Raw genomic sequence first — 20,088 nt, 5'->3', positions numbered from 1 at the left:
ATGTGGAAGTGTGTAAGCAATCACGACCAGCAGCGTAGACATATCTGTAGAGTGTATAGAGTCAGCAGATGGTTATGAGAGATAAAAATCACAGATCTGAAGGTAAATTGTGTGGGTGAATCGGCATGCTTATTAGGACTTTCAGCCGTTGATAAAATAATTACAGAAATAGCATATGAAGTAATTTTCAATATAGTCTATCCAGCTTACGTGGTCATAACATATGACTACAGCTGTCAATGATATAGAAAATTGGGTTACATATCATTTCAAACAGTTTTCATGACATGACAACTATTGATTATACATTTGTTAGAGCATATTTGATCAAAATGCATTTAAATGTAATGGACCCTTGACCAGCCTTATTAGGACACATAAATAATACATTTGTCTGATCTTAGGATGGGTACACACTACAGAAAATTTCTCCCGATGCGATATCATTAACAATTTTACAAACACGGGGGAAAAAAAGTCTCAAACAGCATGCCGATTCAGGTGTACACACTAAACACGTTTTACAAGCACACTAAATACGTTTTTACCTTCAGATCTGTGATCTTCATCTGTCCTAACCATCGGCTGAAACACTCTATAGAGATCTCTAGACACTGCTGGTCGTGAGTGCATACACACTGCAGAATTGGAACGACGTTCCATTGTTGAACGAGATTTTTAGTTCGGTTTAAACATCAAATGAAACAATACAGTGTACTTTGGAACAATAATCGTACACACTAATGTGATATCGGGCCGAACATACTGTAGTGTATACAGCCTTAGCCCGTTTCTGTGTAGATAATAATTAAAACAAAATTCACAGCATAGTGCAAGACAATAGCTTCATAGGAAAAATGTGGAAACTCTATAAACAAATAGTAAGAGGAAGAAAACTTAACATTATGTTTTCTAAACAATATTTTATCAAAGAGAACTAAAAATTAAGGCAGTTAACAGATTGCATTTATTTGAAAAGATGGCATCTGCAAACTGTGCGAAACACTAAAACAGGCTGGGAAGAGAAGTCTTGGAATGAATCCTAATGTAAGCAAAGAGGTCCTTCTCACTTACGTCAACTTGCTAATGGGAGCTCTACAGTGAATTGCAGCAGCATTTCATGCTGCTGTTGACAATCACTCCCTCAAATATAAGTGTAGAAAATGCAGGGATTCAAACAATGTTTTATGTTTACCATCTAATAGAACCATTGTGAAAATAATAGTCAATCACATATTCAAGATTCAGCCCACCATGAACAATCATATCAAGAATGAGATACCAAAAGGGGGTACATCATTAACAGTTAAATAATAATAATAGTTAAATAACCTTTGTGTTGCAGGTTTTATTAGCACTTTAAACTTATTGCGTTGCAAGGTATAGTTACATTTTCTGAAACGTATTCTTATAGAAGATAAAGATATATTATGTTATAAAACAGAACAAAGACAGGGAGCGGGTCTATGGTGCAAGACTTACAACCTTCTATTAGTGGTGGTACTCACTTTCCCCATGACCGGGACACAGACAACACTTACCCCGGCTACTTAATGGCGCCGCCGTCATTCTCGGCTCACTTGTAATGCCTACAGATTGTAAAACGGACGTCCAAGTATTGCGATCACTGAATATCACGGCACGAGTAAATGGCGTCACTCTGTGACACGACTCTCTTATTGCTGTTGTTAAGGGGGTAATGGAAGCAGGTGGCAGCTGTACAATGTACAAGCGTTTGTCAAATATTATTGTGCAGCCGTCGCCTGCTTCCATTACCATTTTAACAACAGCCATAAGAGTCGCGACGCAGAATGACGTCATTTACTCGTGATGGGATCTTCAGTGATCGCAAGTAAGTGTTGTCGGTAATTCGGTCATTGGTCAAAAGGTGCCCAACCCTTTATTAGAATAAAAATATTTAAAAATGCAAACATACCAGAACTCACTAGAAAACTAGTATAGCACAGCAATAAGGCCATAAAAATAGCCACCTTACTGTAATAGATACAGTTCAGTCAAGAAGAGCAGGCTCCTGTACACAGACAGAACTTTATCTAGACAGCACCCCCAATGCATTTCGTCATAGGACTCCATTAAGAGGAATTGTGTAATACAATCAATTGATTAAAACATTTAATTTAATTAATTAAAATTGAATAAAATACAATTCACAAAACCTGTGAACTTAAAGGCTGGACAATAGAATGACAAAACCGTATAGGTAATAGATGAGGTATAGTAAAGGGGCAACATAGAATGTTGTGTAATAGCGATTTCCAAAAATGGGACAATGTGAACACTAGAGCAATGAGACATGTGAGGGGAAAAATAAAGATACTGTCAATGGGTGAATGACTTTTCTGTATCTTATTCCACTTAATTTCAATTATGTTATTTAACATTGTATCAGTAATTAATATGTTACCATTACCATCCTGCCCATGCATTCATCCACCATTTCCCATAGTCTTGTGCCACACCACTCTGGTCATACCGTTCTAAAACATCCAGACCCAAGTGAGTTCACCCACTGTTCCACGGCAACAAACGGCACAAATATACTTACAATAGCAAGTAGATTGGCATCTGCATTTACATTACTTTTCTCTTCCACCAACTATTAATATGAGTGTCCACAGGGAAGACATCTCTTCTTCCCTACAGTGTCTAGACATCAGTACTACTTAATCATATTTATAGAAATCCCATTGTGATTATGGATCTGTCTGGCCTGTCAAGCAAAGTGTGCACTGCTGTGCTTATTAGAAAACAATAACTAAAATATTAAGCTAAAAAAGTGCAAGTGTTTAAAAAGAAAACTACAAAAATAGGGCCTTGTTTAGAGTTAAGAGTAATATTGCACATTTTTCCTGGATTTACCAGGAAGAATGTGCAATTTTTCACATTAGCAAAGGCATTTTGTTAGAGAGGTGCATCCTAGCTGAACTGTAAATCGATGTGTAAAAATAAAGTAGCTCAGTTTTTGTGCGTTATACGCAAAAGCAGCCAATAAGTTCTCTGCATGCAAAAATAGGAATAAAAATATTGTACTGCAACACGATTTGTCGGGAAGTAAATCTGCATGTTAGCTGGATCTGCTCCTAACTCTAAATGAGGCCCATAATTCATATTAGAGTATTGGAGACAAACCTCAGCAGTTCAGTTGCCACATATGCTGGTATATGTCAAGTATAGCTGACCTAACTATTAAGCATGCATTCTAAAACCCATCGTCACGACAGAAATATGCAAATTAAACAACAATTTGAATAATAGGCACCGTATGCAAGATGGAAAAGTCAGTAAATGGAAACAAGATATCTCAGTGCACATACAACTGAACACATTCACAATAGAAGTATTTTCTATATTATTTATTAATATATACAGTTTTACTTTTACAGTGGTCAGCAAGTGCACCTTTGTAGAGGAAGCAAAAGAAGAAAAAAAAAAGTTGCTGCAAAAACAAATTGAACCGACTGTTGGCCAGTACAGAGAGTTGGGAGACGTAACATTAGCTCTAGTAGTGTGTCTATCTACTATACAGATTTGTGCTTTAATGATACACCAATTATTCTCATGAGCAATACAGGGCAAATGTGTAAGAATTCCTTAAGAATCTCAGATGTTGATCAGAAATTGCTGTCTTTTTTGATCCCATATATGCAGTTATTTTTGAGCCATTTAGGTCTAAAGCAACCTAACTGGACATGGGAAACAAATTTATTTTTAAATTTGTGTTATGCAACACTGAATTGACATACGTTGTAGCTTACTGTTTCTTACAACTACTATTCAGAGAATAGTCACCCTCCAAAAAATATTTACTATATGGTTTATGTGTATAAATAACATTTTAAAGCATGCAAACGGATATGAAAATAAAAATCATTGTACAAAATGAGACCATACACATTTGCATTTTATGTACTTGGTTGTGCTGCAATTATTTTGAATGCTTAATGTTTCATTTGAATGCATCTGATGCTTAAACACTGCTGAGAGCTTACACCATATGAATATTAACCCCTTCACTGCTAAGGCTTTTCTCACTGCTGTACTGAGCCTATTTTGGCACTTTTTGGGCTTTTCACATTTAACCACCAATATCAGTAGTTTGTTTATGCAATACCCAGACAATTTATAACTTGTTTTTTTGTTTGTTTGTTTTCTTTCATAAGACTTTGAATTTACTGAAAATACCATTAATTTGCTTATGCCTCCTGACAAAGAAAATCTACCCAAAATGGACAAAAAAAATGTTTTTTGTTTGTTTGTTTTATTGAAATTGCAAAAAAGTGTACTAAAAGCAAATGTTTGCATTTTTTTTTTTAGAAACACAATAAAAAAAAAATACTTTCTGGTTCTTGCTTTGGCATCACTCCACTTTTCCAAAACCAACAAAAAGGATTCTAAACACAGGTTTTCATTTGAAAATCTGCACTTGAAAATGATAACACATTTTTTGGCTAGTGTAAGTGAAATGCATGAAACGCGTAGGTTAATACTGTTAGCCCATAGTTTTTAAGAGCCAGGATGGGGGAGATCAAGGGTGTTGCTACACCCCTCCACCATTCCGGAGCTGCTTAGTGTTTTCTGTAGTGATTACCAAACAATTATTATTAAGACTAACAGTCCTTTTCTATTTTTAATATACCATCATCCTAATTGAATGCTTTAAACATATCAATGTATTTTTATTTGGGTTGTTCACTTTAAGACTTAGTGTATTTAACATTTTTGAAATGGCTCCAAATTCCAAATTTCGCAATTGTTAAATACCCGATAAAATAAGAGAACTTATCAGTCACTTTTGCACTTACATAAAGGGGCATTAATGTATTACTATATAAATACATTGTTTCCTATTAGACTACAGTCTGGGGCTTATTCTAATTAAACTGTTCTCCACCTAAATCAAAACAGAAAACATAGGTAAATGGGGACTTGTCAAGTGCACTTTTAACTGAATAATTCAAAAGTTTCATTTAGCTTGAAAGTGTTACTGATACTTTAGCTATCTAAAGAAGATTTGACACTATACACGTTGAAGTCTAAGGGGTAGATTTATTAAACTGCGGGTTTGAAAAGGTGCAGATGTTGCTATAGCAACCAATCAGATTCTAGCTGTACTAAATAAATGAAAACTACAATCCAATTGGTTGATATAAGCAACTTCTCCACTTTTTCAAACCCGCAGTTTAGTAAATATACCCCTAACTGGCAAAAAAATATGTTTGACCCTTCAAATCAATGATATCACATGTGGTGTAAATTATGCTATTGAAAGCATTTAGGGGGGGTAGAAATAGATCATGTGTGTGTGGTTCAGATAAATAATTGGCATTTAATGCAGTATAGTGGTGGTGTTTTATAGTTTTGCAGGAACAGCAACATTACTGATGCCTTCAAACACAAAATAGTCATGGTTTTATCTGAACACCCCCCTCACCTCCCTCAGTAGCCCAATAGTTTGCTAAAAAAAAGGCATACCAGAATGCACAAGTCGTTGTCTTAAAGTTAAAGTGTAACTTTATTATTTAATTTACATATTTTAGGGCTCATGCACACCTTCTGACAAGCGTTTGCTTTACAATTTCAAGTTATCTTCAGCATCCACAAGTATTAGCGCTCAGTACAATAAAAGGGGCATTCTGTAGGGACGCTCATTAACTGTAGGATGGTGCTTCAATAACAGATCTCCCAGGGAACTCTCTATAAGCATACTTCTGTTTATTAAAAGGTTTCACTTACATTAATCACAATAAATAATCCACTTGTTATTACAACACACAATGGCAATCCTTACTATTAGCTCCACACACATCCCTCTCTATACATTGTGTGACTAGTCTGGCATCGATAGCACCACACACATCCTAAACAGATTCTTTTATAGTCTGCAGTGCCGCTACAACCACTGTTGGATATTTAACACACCTCTGCTGTCTCACCAGCCCACACACAGCTTACAGCACATTCCGACTACAAGCTGACGCACACAGATACATATATGAGATAAGCCTCTAACTTTGCTTTATTACACCAGTGGTGGGCAACAGGCGGCCCGTCGAGCCTTCACCCGAGTCTCTGCAGCCAGCTGCTCCCAAACTTATTCTCTGCTTTGTAATAAGCAGAGAATGAGGCAGAGAGGGGGCGGTCAACTTCAGCATCACATGTCTTCCTCTGCACAATGCAGGGAGATCACGCGGCATACTCGGAGGAGGAGGGAGTGCAGTGTGCTCTCCATCCTTCCCATGTGCGGCCCTCAAGGTAAGCCAAGTTGCCCATCACTGCTTTACATAGTGTACTATGCTGCAAGGAGGCTTTCAGAACACACATTAAACACTGTTAAAAGTGTGGGAAAAATACAAGGTTTTCTCTATGCTTGTTTTTTTTGTATTAACTGTGTATACAAGCCCTTGGTAGCAGATGTTTATTATCAATGCTTATTTATGTTTTCCAAGATGTACATTAAATGAAGATACATTTAAAAAATGTTAAACTAAGAGGTTTATGGAGTAAACAGGCAAGCACCAGACTTGACAACCCATAGCTGGGGAGTTAAATCAGTCTTATATCTCTTCTATATAACTTCCTGTTTCACCTGTGTATTTAAAAAATAATATTACATGCAATAACTCCTCTTGTCCTCAATCACTGTGTGTAAAAGCAAATCAATGATGAATGACAAAAAGAGGAGAATGGCGTCTCTCTCGCGTCGTCACAAATTTCACATTACGGGGAATAAAGCAGGCCGTATATTAGTGGGAAAGCTCCGTGGACAACAGCCCAGGATCGTATTCACCTCCTCTCTTGGACCGGCGGATTAAAAATCTTGAACCCCCAGGTTATTGCCAATTTGTAAAATATTATACTAGCCTTTATAATCTCAAGGATGATCCACACACTCAACCCTCCCCGACTGACATACAAGACTTCCGCCAACACTTACACCTTCATTCCCTTGACACTGACACCGTTCAAGCTATGAATACACCCTGGACCTCTAGTGAGGTTATAAACATTATTAAAGCTCTCCTGAAATGCAAGGGGGGGGGGGGGGGAAGGTGGGGGGGGGGTAATCAGCCACAGTCTGTGCCTATTCACTGACACTGTTCTTTTATTTATATCTGACCCAGAAACTTTGATTGATCTGCTTCACCTCATATTGAGTAAATACAGACAGGCGTCTTACTACAGGTTAAATACCACCAAGACTGAGGCAATTCCACTTAACATCCCTCCAGATTCTTTGGCCCGTTTGAGATCTAGATTTAAATACATTTAAAGGAAAACTTGATTTCATACTTCATGTCCCTTCAAACATTTCAGCAATTTTGGATCTCAACTACCCTCCATTGATAGCCTGACTCCACAAGCTATCTAGCTCTTAGATGACATACAAGGTTTCATGGGTATGAGTGGCAGCTTTTAAAATAATGTTTCTCCCTAAGCTCCTGTACCTATTTAGGCCCATCCCCTACATTCTCCCAAAGACGTTCATGTCCACACTACACTCATTGATGCTCTGGTACATGCTCTATGCTGTGTGCCCTGTTATTGATGCCCTTAAGTTTGGGACAGGACCAGTGTATCTTCTATAGACTTCATCCCCCTCCTTACAGTGTCCATGCTGCTCCCTGACTTTGATATCTCCGGTTGGGCTCGCACGGAAATCTCTTCCCTTGCGCATTTATTTGGCTACGGGGATCTCTGCTCCTTTGCGCGGCTGCACAATATATTTGACATTTCGTACAAAGACTTTTTTTTAAATACCTGCAGTTGCGGCAGTGGATCATGGACCTCTGCCGCCAGGATTGTCTAATCCACCCACCTCCACCACTTCTCTATACAAAACGAATTAGGGGTAATAACAAAGGCGACATCACTTCTTGGTACCAGCACCTTTCCTGCCTTCCTGACATTCCCAAACATATTTCCCAGTGTAAGTGAGAAACGGATCTTAACATTTCTCTCTCCGGCCCAATGGGCAATCATATATGGCATTCTGTCTACAATTTCTAAATGTACTAACCATGTGAAAATGTTATTTAAATTGTTTTGCTGAGGTAAGGTAGGTTCGATACATCTCCAGAAGATCTGGCCTAACCATTCCAAGTTCTGTTAACACAACTGTGGAGCCAGAGGTAACCTGCACAGCCTTTATTACAACCCCACTTACCGCCCTCCTTAACCTATACCCCTACCAACTGCGTAAATATCACCGCTATGTCTGGGGTCATATTCTGGTGGCTACTAGATCGACAATAGCACAATTCTGGAAACAGCCTTCTCCCCCTACCATTCAGTAAGTTATTGCAAAGATTCACTTTGGTTTCCGCATGGAGACATTAGTTGCCCCATAATTTATGGCGCCACCCTCCCCCATTGTCAAATGGATATCATGGCGCGTATTTACAACTGATGGGAGAAGGTTCCAGGCTTATACGTTCCTTCGAGATGATTGGCTCCGCCACTCCTGATCTGGTTGCTATACCCCTGGCTCCTAGTTGAGTCCTCAATGTCACACTCACTCCTGACCCCTAATTGGCTATTGATGGTAAATACTTAGATAATTGTTATGTAGCTAGGTGTTTACTGTTTTGTCTGCTCCACACTCTGTACCCTCCTTTTCTTCACTTTTTTTTTTCCTGTACCCCCCTCTCCCCCATACTTCTAAAACTCTAATGAAAACTATGGATGTTAAAAATAAAAACAAAATTTTTGTTTAAAAAAAGGAGGAGTATGGTGGACATGAGACAGTTATGCTGGGCATTGCTATTATGGGCACACAGTAGTTATGCTGGGCATGATAAAGACAGCTATGAGTATTCAAGTTAGAGTTATAACCAGGATTTCCACATGTGTATGCAACTGTGAAACTCTATACACCAGCTCAATATAAGAGTAAGAAAACCAGCAGTCCAAGAACCTCTTAGTTGAAAAGTTTAAATGGATCTTCTTTATTTCATTAACATCTTTAAAACAGCTCATGCCCACCTCTGTCCCACGCTCATAAATATACCCACTATCCAGTACACTTGCCTCATGCCCACCATACACAACCTGTAGCTGCTGTATGCACACCATGCACAGCCGCTCATCACCAAAACATGGCTTATACCCAGCAGTCACTGCATATGCCCAGTATTCCAGGCTCCTTTCAATAACTCCCACCTCTTCCCCCTTCCATGCATTTTGCCAGTATTCCTACACTTTTCCCCACTCTCTGCGGGAGTTAGGGTCCTTTCCACATTAGCGGGAATAAGCCCATCCTGATTCTGTGAAGATCCAAAAGGAAACAATAAGAGACAATAAAATGACATAATAGGTGGTTACAACCAACAAATTATTTTAGAGGAGCTGCAGCGGTATCAAATAATTAAGCAGCATTTTACGGTGAGGAGAGAGGGTGAAGTAGAAGCGGTCTGTAAGGCCCCTTTGCTTCACTTTGACAGTGCGGCCCTACATGGCATTAGGGAATATGGCTAAAGTAAAACATCTGGCTCTATAGATGTCTGACAAATATTTAAATATATATATATATATATATATATATATATATATATATATATATATATATATATATATATATATATATATATATATATACACACATATACACGCTTTGCCCACACAACATAAGTGCTAAAATATTTTCAGCTGTTAAGCTTTCTAAATGCTTGCAATTGTATTTGTCAATGTATCAAGTTTTTTTTTGTTTGTTTTTTTAAATTAAAAAAAAAAACAAAAAACAAATATTTGCATTTAAAGTTTCAAACACAATAAAGAAAAAAAGTAGCGAAACAAGATATAGTTCCAATATATATATATATATAGCAGATAATACAGCATAATAAACCAGGCATACCACCTTAAGCATGTTAACACATCAATGGTGTAATGCACCAAACTACTAAAATGGTTCAAACCTGCTCTCTCTCAATGTTGCGGAGGGGGCAGTAGACCATAAGAGATAACTAGGTGAGTGACCACCGTCTGCCAAACATATTTGCAGGAAACACATAGCAGGAAGAAGGTGGGAGGGGCGCTCCAGAGACCTAGCATGGTGGGAAGAAACACTCAGGCAGGGTCAAAGTCGACTTTCCCCACCTAGACCAAACTTTAAAGTATTTCAGCATACAATAGCAGGACCCAAGGTTTCCCAGCAGAACAATCCTAAGAGCGAAACACTGCTTACACCGGATTGCCTTCTTCACATACTGCTGCCATCTTTTCCCCAGGTAAACGACGCACACACACCAAGCCATCCGCATTATGTAAAAGAAAAGGCGATTCATTAGACCAGGCCACCTTCTTCCATTGTGTCACGAGCCGCGGCGGTACTTACAGACGCAGCAGCTCACTTCCTGTTCTTCCCTGCGTCCCGGCCCTCACCTTGACAACCGGGACGTCACTTCCTGGCCAGACCCGACCGTTGCCAAGGCAACGGTCGGACACTTCTGCTCAGCGATGCGTCCCGGCAATGAGAAGAAGCCGGGCACATGCGCAAAACCCCCCTGGCTAGCCTGCGGGCTAATTAACAATTATTTAGGAGTAGCTGATGGGCGGTGATTGTATCAGAGCTGGGCTCTGATTGGCCTCGCCTCCCTGACGGTTATAGCGTCTGTGTAGTACACTTGCTTACCTGCTCTCTGTTTCTGCTGGATTGCTGTTGTGACCATTGCCTGTTTACTGGATTTCGCCTTCTTGCCTGTGTCCCTGATCTTTTGGCCTGTACTTCGGATTCTGCTGACCTGCTCGTGACCCTGACCCTTTGGCGTGTTCTGACTATTCTTCTTTGCAAGTGACCCCTGACCTCTGCTAGTTTACTGGATTCGCTGTCTGCCATTACGCCTCATTCCTGGGTTCTCCGCAGCTGGTATCCATCACACGACCCTCCGTTTGTCTGCAACCAAGTCTGTCCCCACCACTAGGGGCAACAATGAACACCAGACTTTCGGAGCAGACTCCGGGTGTTGTGGTATTGGCTGCTGGAGTTCCTAACAAATTGTTCCTTGGTCCAGTTCTGGCGCTCATGTGCCAACTGTAGGCGCTTTCAGTTGTGGACAGGAGTCAGCATTGGCATTCTGACGGGTCTGCAACCTACGATGCACTGTGTCTTCTGATATCTTTCTATTATAGCCAGCACTAATTCTGACAGCAATCTATGCTACGGTAGCACTTCTGCACTACAGTATTGGACTAGATGGGTTAGCCTTCACTCTCCATGCGCATCAATCAAGCTTGGGCACCCATGACCCCTGTCACCAGTTCACCGGTTGTCCTTTCTTGGACAACTTTTCGAAGGTACTAACCACTGCATATCGAGAACACTCTACAGGACCTGCCGGTTTGGAGACACTCTGACCCAGTCGTCCACCCATCACAATTTGGCCCATTTATCCTGCTTCCAACACATCAACTTCAAGAACTGACTGTTCACTTGCTGCATAATATATCCCACTCCTTGACATGTAACATTGTAACGAGATAATCAACGTTATTCACTTTACTTGTCAGTCATTTTAATATTCTGGCCGATCGGTGTATACGGACACAAATCTGTTGTTAATAAAAGTATCTGTTAACCCTTTTGTAACCAGAGCCCCCTGCCAAATTTGCACTTTAGGAGGCCCCACCATTTTTCTAGTTTTTCGAACGGCATTGGTCTAGCTGGGCATAACTTTATTTACATTGGTTTTTTTCAGGACATATGGGATTTTTCATGGTATTTCTGGCTTAATAAAAGTTCTTAGCAGCTTAAAACAGCAAGGGAGAGACAGTGCATTCAAGTTAGGTTTTACATGGATGGCCTCTTAAATGTGGGCCAAGCCTTCATGTAAATATCTATGCTGATGAAAGGGTTACAAGTACATCAACTAATGAACATTAAAACATAGCAGTATTACCAAACTAAATAAAACACCTGAGATGGAAAGGTTTCCATTTAACTAAAGCTGATGAGCATGATACCCGTCTTATCCCTTTATTGTTACATCTTTTTTTACGTAACAAAATAGCTCTGTGCATATTAGTGGATTCATGCACAGGGTGATTGGACTAAAAGTTTGAACAGAAATAACTGGTATTTACCGATTATAGATTTTTGCCATACAATATCCGTCCTTTTAGACATTTTTTACGACCTGTGGTTTAATTCTGAAGCAAGCTGAATTCGTAGTAATAGCGACAGTGATTTTTACCTTTAATTTGGATATTTAGCTATCGTTTAACCACTTTCTGATAATATTCTGTCAGACTTAGTATATCCTGGCAAAACACTTATGAACATTGTGGCAAAATGTCAGCCGGCCTAACCTGCCTCAGCCTCAATCCTTCAAGCAGGAGCAAGGATGCCAGTAATAGCTTTCAGTACCTGCTCTAACCAGGAACCATTTAAGTTGGTTTCAAAGCACGCAATAAGCAAAATACAGCATTAAAAGCAAGTGCTGTATTTCCCAATACAGATATCCTGCTTCCAAATTACAATAACCAAGAGGAGCAAAGTTAGGGCAAGGAAGCACCTATGCAGAAATAGGTTTATTGGAATAGTGAATGTCATACTATTTTTTTTTTTTTTGGGGGGGGGGGGACAACAGGGGCTCATCATGTACATTTTTATTCCAATATGCAAAAAAAAATAAAAAATCTCTCTAATAAATCAATACATTTACTTGGACAAAGAAATATCTATTCCCGATGAAACTGAAAAAGTGCAAAAAAACAGAAACATTGGTCTGTTCATGAAGGGACAACTTTCCTCTAACTGGCTGAATTATCCATATTAGTTATGTTCACCTACCTGTAAGTAACCAGTTATTGAAATGTGTATGTATTTCTTATTTTATCAGCACTGTATACAATATATTTAGTTTTCATTACCGCTATGCACATTTATTACCTCAGTTATGGGGACTTTTCTTTCAGACAACACAGATATGGTAGTATTCCTAAAAAATTAATGTTGACTTCAGCTTGCCACACATCCCAAAGGTTTAGGAATTGTGGCGTATACGCTGGCAGTGGCACAACCATAAATACAATAAAGTTCTGAAATATTGCACAGTATGGACTTGCAGTATGCAGTCTGGGGAAGAAGCCAATTCAAGTTACTCTTCATAACCAATTCATTTACAATCAAACATTAACTTCAAAGTAAACAAAGCAAACATGGCACATGCCCTCAATTCAGTTGCCCATTCGGGACTTATTAGTGATCCGGCCTAAATCTGCTCTGCCTGACCTGGCACCATAGAAACAAGACAGACCAACCAAAGCCCAAGTGTGTATCACATGTCACAATGCTTCATGATGTTACATGTGCCTGTATCACTATCAACATGCTCTATTCCTAATGGACTGCAAGCTCCTGTGAGATACAACCTCTATGTCTGCCTACAGCAACAATCACTTGTTTTGCTGGAATAACATTATGGTCACTGTCCGGTGTAAACCACCTAGCAACACAACCTATTAATAGTACTATTATACAATGTTTTTCTCGCTTTAGAGACAAACAGTATGACAAGGTTAAACTTGTAAATACAAACACCCAAATACATATTAAGTTTGCAAGTAATCTAATCTACAAAGACATTTAGCCACAAGTATTAATCAAAAGCATTATTTTCAAAGCACCAAGAAAGCGGTCACAAACCCAAATCGTGCTTCATACAGCAAGTCGAAAATGTTATGAGCGCAAGCTCTTGGGAACAGAGCAGTCTTTTCACCAAAATGTCAACATGCTTCTGGTGTCTGACCAGTTATTATGCCTACATGTAATATAGCCCATAATATGTTAGCATTATATTTAAAATATGATCAGCAATGTGGATGTGACTTGATATGCAGTCAGACCACTACTCTTATTGAGCTTCTTGTTGGACTATGATACCCAGGGAAGCAGAACTGTAAGTACACATGTGCTAACAATTACCACAACAGCAGTGGGCCCAACTCCTACACTGTGCACCTCGGCCCACACATACCAATACAAGACACACACTTGTAAGATGAACAGCTGCTGTCAATTATACTTTTCTACAAAGGCCGGAAAGTAGAGGAATGCGGTGCTGCCATGTTAGCTCAGCTCCGGGGTGGCAGGGGTTAAGGCATTTCTGTGCCCGTCCCCTGACAGCCATAGAACCCCTCTCCCCAATACCTACAGCCCCTTCCAACATGTGTACACAACATAAATGGCAAAACTTGTCGGACGGAGGTGTCAGACCAGAATCATAGACAACTGGGGGGATACACCCCTACAGAATGCCTGTTATACCACCCATGGCCGTGCTGCAGGAAGACAGAAACATTAAGGAATAGAATCGGGGGAGCCATGTTTATTCCCTCCCTCTCAGGAAAGTTTCTACACCCGATCGATGCCAGCTTTGCCCGGGACTAGATCCGGAAACTGCGAGGCTGGGCCAAGGGTACGACAAGACCCCCCCAAGGGTGGTTAGACAGAGAGCCAGGCTACTTACCTGCTCGGCACAGCCGGGTGTAGTGGGGATGAGCGGTGTGGGGGTGTATATGTTCTGTGAGAGGAGGTAAGAGCTTCAGGCCCTGTTCCTGTTCCTCCTCCCCTCCGTCATGTCATCGTGATCAAACATGTCTGTGTGTTTTCCCTTTGACTTCCTGATTCTGCTCCGCTTGACAAATTCAGCCTGTGTGTGCAGGCCTACAGGCAGCCTACCCCCGGTGTACACGCAGCCTACCCCCGGTGTACACGCAGCCTACCCCCCGTGTACACGCAGCCTACCCCCCGTGTACACGCAGCCTACCCCCCTGTACACGCAGCCTACCCCCCGTGTACACGCAGCCTACCCCCCGTGTACAGACAGCCTACCCCCGGTGTACAGACCGCCTACCCCCAGTGTACACGCAGCCTACCCCCGTGTACACGCAGCCTACCCCCCGTGTACAGACAGCCTACCCCCGGTGTACAGACAGCCTACCCCCAGTGTACACGCAGCCTACCCCCCGTGTACACGCAGCCTACCCCCCGTGTACAGACAGCCTACCCCAGGTGTACAGACAGCCTACCCCCGGTGTACAGACAGCCTACCCCCGGTGTACACGCAGCCTACCCCCGGTGTACACGCAGCCTACCCCCGGTGTACACGCAGCCTACCCCCGGTGTACACGCAGCCTACCCCCGGTGTACATGCAGCCTACGCCCGGTGTACAGGCAGCCTACCCCCGGTGTACAGGCAGCTTATCCCCGGTGTACAGGCAGCTTATCCCCGGTGTACACGCAGCCTACCCCCGGTGTACAGGCAGCCTACCCCCGTGTATAGACAGCCCGGCCGGACACACTACACACACATGTAGAAGAGGATCACATACACAGGCACACGGTGCATACAGGATCACAGCTCAAAGTCTAACTGTAGTACGCTACAGAAGGTCGTATTACTTGTTTGTAAATACAATAGATTATTATTAATGCATTTACTTTTTAAACCGCTATGTATTGTTTTGAATGGGTCCCTGTAAAGCCAAACAAGACATATTCATGAAGCATAAACATGAAACACAGTTCACATGTTTACAATCTGGACGTGAGCACATCTCGCTTGCACACTGTACACTAATATAATCTTGCATAATCCCTTTTAGTTAGAACAATCTACACCACAAGAACACATGGCACCAAGATGTGCAAAATGAACATTGAGAAACCCCAACAATCTGACCCCTGTCGTCTATAGGATATTTTTCTGTTCCAGAATTTTGCACTGACCTCTTTCATGCCTTAACTCAATTAACTAACAGTTATAAAACAAGTTTTTTCCATCAATTAACTGAGCCCAAGTTAATACAGCATACATGTAAATCGTGACCTTCTCGCTCTACCCGGTTGGAATAGGGTAGGTTGACAACTATATAAAATGTCACTCAGAATATTTTTATAGGTACATCACTTTATAAAACAAGTATTACAGCGGTACTCCCAATGTGCTAGCAGTACAGAATTTGAACCGATGCTGACTGCTAGTGATTCATTGAGCCTGTGCTTTCTGCAGCCAATAGGAAGGAGTATGTTGTCATGTATCCATTAGAAATAGTTTGATATTAAAGGAACACTTGCAATAGGCTGTCACCATCCTACTACAGATAACTCATACACTGATATTCCACATAATGAAATTGATACTATAATCACAAACTATTTATAGTATATTGTCTATTTTAATTATTTGTTTATAAATGTTTACAGAATATAATCTATCTGACCCAGCATCCATCCTTTTAGCTTAATCTGTGTCCCACCAGAGCCAGTATATGCACTATCCACATGGCTTTTCTCTGCACACCCAGTAAATGCAGCAACCATGTTTTAGAAGGTAAAACAATAATCCCTTGACCTAGCAAGACACACTAATGATGAGCCCTCAAGTGTTTCATGAACACTAGCTTACATTCTTACAGTCAGGAGGCAGTAACACAGTAACATAAAAATCCTAAATAATCTTTACTTAAAACAATGTAAAACAAAATTGATTTTCTGCTAGGTGAACACATGACACAGAAGTGTGTACATTAATCTAGGAAAATGTTAATAACAACTTCTCTAATAAGCTCTTCAGTGATGTGTCAGGACTGATTTTGGACCCATGCTGACTGTACTGTAAGCAATACAAAGATTTCTCCAGTCAATGGCAAAAAAGCTATTTTGTAATTCATCCACTACAAATAACATGTAAATATCAAATACTGAATGTGCATTGAGTCTGTTGTCATCCTGCTACCAGATAACTCTGAAATAAATCACATAGAAAATGACTCACTCACAGAGGGTTGGAATACATTTATTTGACCCAGCAACTACAAATCCAAACCAGTTGAAAATGTGTGTTCCTCCTTTTAAACAACCGACTGCAGTACTGTGTGGTGTTGTATGCTAACCCCCTAACACTTCATATTTCATACAAGGATATTTACATTCATTTATGTCCCCATGCTATAGATAGTCACAATTATATGCACATAGTATATGTAATCATATCCTATAGTAAAAAGGCATACATAAAATTAAATACGGTTTTGTTTTTCTCATTGCCCATTTGTCCAAATGTAAATGTGATTAAAGTATAGCTTTGTTTATAATACATCCATCCTTTGTGTATATAGTTACATTGTAACTATTCAGACATTCAAGTTATAGGTATACATTAGCCAGCATTTGCTATACCAGCAAAGGTCCTCAAGTTGAGTGTGATCAAAAAGATAAGAATAATGAGCCTAAGTAATCTGCCAAGTTCATTGTCCCCTCCCTGAAAAACTTCATTGCCAGATAATGCGTAGCCTATTCTCCAGCTCCGGAGTGCATGAGCAATCTGCAGCTCTGCACAGCCCTCCAGTCCTAAACACACACTCCAATATGTACACTGAAAAACACTCTGCCTCCAGCTCACATAACACACGGCGTGATCACATAAAATGCAACTGGGGGAATCTGAGATACAATCACCAAAGTTGAAATCAATGCACTACATCTTATGATCTTACAGTGCCATCCACAAACCACCCACCCTATTAATCCTTAAGTGAATGCATGCAAAACCCACAGGGTTAAATTACTCAAGTTATAAAAAAAAATATGCACTACAGCACTCAACACCTACTGGCTATGAAAAAGCAGGGAGATTCTAGCAAATGAATAGGTTCACACACTGCAACACGAATAAAAAGCCAGCTGAGGATGTTACAACAGAAAGAGTGGTGGGTGGGAGAGAGAGACTGCCGAGGATCATTACAACAAAAGGTGATAGAAGTCATGCCCTTACACACGTTGTTTACCACCATTAAAAGGAAAATATAAAATCCCTTTCATTACCGGCCAGGCACAGTCTGCAGCTGCTCTCTCCTGTCCTTCCAGTGAGATGTGTCACTGTCCCTGTGCTCTGTCACTATCAGAGGAGGAGTGATAGCGTTGCTGCTGTTGTTGTTACTGGTCAGTGCCACCTTTTGACCACCCCGTGTCTGCCTGTCACTGCTGCAGACACGCCGTCACTCAGAAGGGCTGCAACTCTCGTTGGCAGCCGGGCCATGAGATCATTATCCGGATCATGGCCTCTTCCCCTCCCGCTCAATCCTTCTGCCAACTCCTCCTCCCAATTCCTTCTTGGTTTTATTTTTAATCCTGCTGTCTGTAGTTTTCCTCCTCTCTGCCACTTCCCCCGTACAGTGGGTGCCAGCACCACACCTCCTTCATAGTTTAAAAAGGAAGCTGTGAACAACTACACAGTGGCTATAGACAACTCATGACAAATCCCTGAATACCTCATCCACTGTTAAAGCAGTTGCCTGTTGACCCTGCAGTATTTAATAGGTCAGGTTGGCTTTGTTCTGTAAATGTGTGGCCATTTGTTTGTTGTGACCCACTGTCATGATTATCTTGTACAATACAAATGAATGGCAAGCAGTAGGTTGTCTTTGATGTGAGGAACTGAACTCGTGACATTCTATGTCATTATTTCCATGCAATAATTAAAAGAGGGCAGCATACCTAAACTTTACACCACATATCTTATTCCTTCACCTGAACGTTTTCAGCTGCTTGTATAATAACACATTAAAAGGCTAGTGCATGATGGATAACAGTCAGATGCATGCAGAATATAGATAGGAGCTCAGTAGTATACTAAATGACTGCATAGCTGCTGCTGATAATCTTAATGCATGACCATATTAAACCTGTTCCCATGCATATTACCAATTAGGACTACCTACATGGAACTACTTTGGTGTTTGGTTGATTACTACAAGAGAATTCTACATGTATGTAAAAGCTTAGGATGCATATTGTGGTCCTGATGCTGAGTTGGAGGCTGGTGACAAACAATGCATTTTCCAGCATGATGGAGCACCTTGCCATAAGGCAAAAGTGATAACTAAGTGGCTCGGGGATCAAAACATTGAAATTTTGGGTCCATGGCCAGGAAACTCCCCAGACCTTAATCCCATTGAGAACTTGTGGTCAATCCTGAAGAGGTGGAAGGGCAAAGAAAAACCCACAAATTCTGATAAACTCCAAGCATTGATTAGGCAAGAATGGGCGGCCATTAGTCAGTATGTGATTGACAGCATGCCAGGGCGAATTGCAGAGGTCTTCAAAAAGAAGGGTCAACACTGCAAATGTTGACTCTTTGCAAAGCTTAATGTAATTGTCAATAAAAGCCTTTGACACTTATTAAATGCTTGTCATTTTACTTCAGTATATCATAGCGACATCTGACAATAAGGTCTAAAAACACTGAAGCAGCAAACTTTGTGAAAACCAATATTTGTGTCTTTCTCAAAACTTTTGGCCATAACTATACAGTTTTTATTTTCATACAAAGATGTATTCCTGCTCAGATAAAATTGGAAGCCATCTATAGTGCCATTTTGTAAGACCTTTTTAACCCCCTCAAGGCGGGAGAAAGCTAGCAAAAAAGATATAACATTTAGTTAAATATATACCTATATATTTTATCTTAGGAGATTGCTAATTAAATTTATATTTTAGAAATATTTTTGTTATGGGAGTCAGATCGAAATCAGGAACCTCTGTCTTAGAATCATTAACTTTATAACTAGATAACTTGGTGAATATATGGATCTCCTCAAGCAAAATTGGGGGAGAGTTTTTTGGGTGAGTAGTAGTTCTTTCTAAGATGGATAATTAAGATTTCTGGGTTAGCTCTGATTTGTGCTGTGAGAGGTTGCACGGCAAAGGCAAAAATCAAGGGTGCAAGTGGACGAACCTGTCTGATACCATTTGATATCTTAAAAGCACTAGATATAAAGTTATTTACAAATAGAAACATAGAGAAATTTTGAGATAATGATAAGATGTCATGTAGGAAACTATAATACTACATAGTCTGATACGATTTTTGCAATCAATTTGTAGCCAACATTAAGTAAAGATGAAAGGTTATAATTTGCACATAGCACAGGATCTTTGCTCTCTTCATGAATCACAACAATTGTACAGCATGTAATGTTGAAAGTTGGACAATGTAAGAGGAAAATAAGTACATATTTTAGACAGGGTCTAAAATATGTTTTTAAATGTTTTATAATATGAGGCAG

General features: G+C 40.3%; 1 protein-coding gene across 11 annotated transcripts in view; it reads right to left on the bottom strand.

Annotated features, from left to right (window-relative positions):
- SMARCA2 (SWI/SNF related BAF chromatin remodeling complex subunit ATPase 2) overlaps positions 1 to 18,108 on the bottom strand; it is a 165,276-nt gene extending 147,168 nt beyond the window's left edge. For 6 of the 11 annotated variants that reach the window (XM_075208824.1, XM_075208873.1, XM_075208845.1 and 3 more), the window contains exon 1: positions 17,846 to 18,107. The gene's annotated coding sequence lies outside the window, so the exon portion shown is untranslated. Of the gene's footprint in view, positions 1 to 14,486; positions 14,671 to 17,845 lie in introns of those variants that run through there. The other 5 variants (XM_075208882.1, XM_075208891.1, XM_075208901.1 and 2 more) reach the window with 3 other exon arrangements.
- Between the last annotated feature and the right edge of the window lie 1,980 nt (positions 18,109 to 20,088).

Source organism: Mixophyes fleayi, chromosome 1, assembly GCF_038048845.1.
Source record: "Mixophyes fleayi isolate aMixFle1 chromosome 1, aMixFle1.hap1, whole genome shotgun sequence".
NCBI classification, from domain to species: Eukaryota; Metazoa; Chordata; class Amphibia; order Anura; family Limnodynastidae; genus Mixophyes; species Mixophyes fleayi.
This window is presented reverse-complemented; position numbering and strand designations above follow the sequence as displayed.